Source organism: Crocuta crocuta, unplaced genomic scaffold, assembly GCF_008692635.1.
Source record: "Crocuta crocuta isolate KB4526 unplaced genomic scaffold, BGI_CrCroc_1.0 scaffold129, whole genome shotgun sequence".
Lineage (NCBI taxonomy): Eukaryota > Metazoa > Chordata > Mammalia > Carnivora > Hyaenidae > Crocuta > Crocuta crocuta.
The window spans coordinates 13078584-13082407 of NW_027551571.1; the positions used below are offsets into that span (position 1 = coordinate 13078584).

The following is a 3824-nucleotide window of genomic DNA, read 5'->3' on the forward strand; positions in this document are numbered from 1 at the left end:
AGCCACCACTAGTACCCAGTGTCAGCAGCTCATATAAAACCAGGGAAAATATAGTCAGGATTAAAGAAATCTGTAAAACTGTGAAGTAAGGCCATGGCATGTAAAATCCAATTCCTCTTACCAAGTACATAATTTATTGGGAAAGCTTTTTATAGGAAATCTGCTTGACACCCTATCCTTGGCAACTGCTTACTTTTTTTTTTTTTTTTTGGAAGAACAAAAATGGATAGAATGTTTCCCAATATAGGAATTCATTAACGTCTCGATAAATATCTCTATTTCCGTGCCTTATACTCCTGTGCCCTCAAGCACAACTCTCCTTTCCCACCTTTCTTCCTCAGTCCTAAAATAAGTCACCGTCCTATAACCAGTCTCAGAACTGGAATTAACAAGGGTTCACATCCATCCTCCCACCCCCGTCCTCACTGTCTTCTTCCTGCCCCTGTGCATCCCATGCCCACTATTAAATTTGCTGCTGCAAGAGAGAAGCCTTTGGTTTTTGGACCCCGATCACTATTCACTTTCACTTCCCTTCTCTTTCTGTGAGCGATGTCCAGCTTCATAGTGAGGGGGATTTGGTCTTTCTCCATCGTTATTTTCTTAAGAAAACATCAATTATCCACAATTTGGGACAGCTTTGCAAACAGAAGCAACTCTTCACTTACAGATCTCTTTTTTTTTTCAAAATAGTAGAGAGGAGTCAATGTCACAAGTGCTTTCTCTTGGCCAGAGCTCCCCTGTCCTCCCAGGCATATATTGTTCTTGAATATCTGAGCTGCCTGACATCCTCAGGTTACAGAAGCTTCATAAATGATTTTAGCTGCATGTTGAGTGGAACCATGTAAGCATCAGGTCTTGGTTGTAGAGATTAGCTTTTGATCTTTTAACAGTGCCGTCCTTTTCAGTTTCCAAAACTTCATTTGGTTTTCGGAAAAGGAATGCTCTGATTTATATTTTCAAAGGGAAGCCCTGAGATATGATATCATACTGTCATCTCTAGGGCTTCTTTCTATTCTGAGGAAAAGATAGGAAAAGCCTCATACTTTCATTTCAGAGAAAAAACTACCATTTCGCAGGAAAGCGTGTGGTAGATAGCATAATACGTGGCCATTAATCCATGAAGGACAAGTGGAGAGGACCCCACCCCAAGCCCTATGCACAGAAGTTCTAGGCCAACTGACACCATGATCCTGCCCTTGGTTTTCCAACTCTGTTCATACCCACACAGCTCCATTGTTTGCCAAGGAGCTGGTTCAGGCCAAGGATAAGCTAATCCCATGGTCACTGAAAAAAGCTGATGTGTAGAGCAGTAGTGCTGGGGTATAGATGTTGGTTAACAAAAGCCGTGACATCATACGTTTCTTATTTAAAATTTTGCACCCAAGACAATGTGCCCCCTGGCAAAACCTTAGGCTGTCTCTTCCTAATTTACGTATGGAGACATCATGTTAAAAAAGCAATCAGAGCTCATTTTTAAACTGATAAGAACAGATACTACACTTGATCTTAGCCAAAAGGCCAAGAAACGATCAGAGTTGGTTTTTAAAATTTTATTTCAATAAAATATCAAATATAAATTAAAACTCTTACCTTAGGATTCACATTTTGTCTATTGGTTCATATACTAACAGCAAGTCAGTCAGGCAGATTTTATTAGAATCTAAGTGAATCTACACTTGGAGTAGAGCAAGAAGGAAATATAAAATAAAAGGGAGAGTGAGTTAGAGCCAGTAGTCTTCTTCGTTACATCTTTATATCTGAACAAAATCCAGATCAATGCAGTGTTTTATTTTGGTGATTTGTTTATTTACCTTGCAAAATAGATTCTGTATTTCCTGATATACTACAATCCTGAATAAAAAAAAAAACAAAACAAAAACGTATAAAGCATAGACTGGCCACAGTTTTATTACCACCGTCATTATTACTGCTAGCCATCATATATAGAACACTTACTATGAGCTAAATATAGTACTAAATATTTTATATATCATTTAGTACTAATAACAACACTATGACCTGCTATTTTCACCTGGACTCAATGATGTTAAGTACTTCATTCGATATCGTACAACACACAATGGACTGAACTGCACATCAAAGGTTCATGCTGTCAGCTTGCGTGAAGTCTGTTTCCTCATGAAAATCCATTCTGAGCTGTATATCCTTATTACAATTTGTACCAACAAGAAAATTCTGTCTTTGGTCTTTGTGTCAAATTCAGTAGTTCTGGACCACTGGTGACTTTTTGGACTCACACATATGTCCATATATCAGTACTGATTCTGTCATACAAGTTGCATAGTAAAGCAGAACATGGGTCAAGAACCAAGAGGTAATTTGATCATTTTCCAGCTGAAAAAGTCATTATAATTAGGTTAAAAAATATTTATGAAAAATTCATTACATTGAAAACCATGACTTCTTAAATAAAGTAATTCTAGGGATAGTTGCTTTAATTTTATGGTGTTTTTGTTGTTGCTATTCGTTTTCTTTTGTTAGTTAAAATCTCCTACTTCTCTAAGTTATTCTTTTTTTGAGTATAATATTTTAAACGTAATGGTAAAAATATGGAATAATATCTATATAACATACACACTTTATATTCATCATTTTATAGTCAGCATTCCCATGAATGGTGTTATATTTCTGTCTGTAGATATTCATGCACTTTATGTTGTTTTGAATATTGATGGGAATAATTTCACATTTCATGTGTTTTGTTTCAAAATATTTATGTTTTTGAGAATCATCCCTGTCCATATACAAGATTCATTCTTTTGAAATGCTGTTGAGTATTCTGCAATATAAAAATACCACAATTTATTGGCCCATTGTCATGTCAATAGATATTTATGTTGTATCTACTTATCATCATCATCATCATCATTATTAGAACCAATGCTTCAATGAGCAGGATTTTGTACATATAATATATAAAATATACTAATATATACAAAGTACAAAGTACAATTGCTGGCTGGGATCATAGAGCATGTCCACCTTTAGCTTTAAAGCATATTGCCAAAACTCACCTGAGCCTGGGAGAATTCCAAACACCCCTATGGTACTGTAGCAACTAGAAAGTGGATTTGCTGATGTCAGTTAGCTTCCGGGTGTACACAGGGGTATATCCAATGCTGCCTCCTTTTCATGAACCTGTTGTAATAACATAGCTAATTTCTTGCAACCTATAACCTGAAGATAAGATTTCTGTATATATTGAGTTTTTCTGTTTCAGTTTTTTCCCCCTCTCACTCCAGTGTGAAAATAAAATGGGTTTTCTCTAACTCTGAGCACACTGTGGAAATAATGCTTTTCAATTAGGTCCCCATTACTGGTATAAGGTGTGGATGCTTTTGAGAGCTGGAAAAGCAAAAGTTTAGAATGGACCAGTGTTTCTCAGACTTTAATGTGCATAGTAACCATCTGGGCCTCTCATGAACTTAAAAATTTCTACTTAGTAGGCCTGGGGCTGGGCACCGGGTCTCTAGTTCTTTTGTTTTTAATTTTTTAAACGTTTATTTATTTTTGAGAGAGAGAAAGAGGCAGACTGCACGTGGGAGAGGGGGAGAGAGAGAGGAAGAGACAGAATCTGAAGCAGGTTCCATGCTCTGAGCTATCAGCACAGAGCCCGACATAGGGCTCAAACCCACAAACCCCACGAACTTTGGGATCATGACCTGAGTTGAAGTCGGACACTTAACCAACTGAGCCACCCAGGTGCCCTACAGTGTCTTTAGATCTAACAAGCTACCATGTGATGGCAATGCCTCTACTGGTCTGAAGATACACTGAGCAGGGAGTATGTGAAGATACACTTG

The 3824-nt window shown here is 37.3% G+C and overlaps 1 pseudogene; it reads right to left on the bottom strand.

The window, feature by feature from the left end:
• Positions 1–1408: 1408 nt before the first annotated feature.
• Positions 1409–1530, bottom strand: LOC144220756 (U2 spliceosomal RNA; annotated as a pseudogene).
• Positions 1531–3824: the final 2294 nt, after the last annotated feature.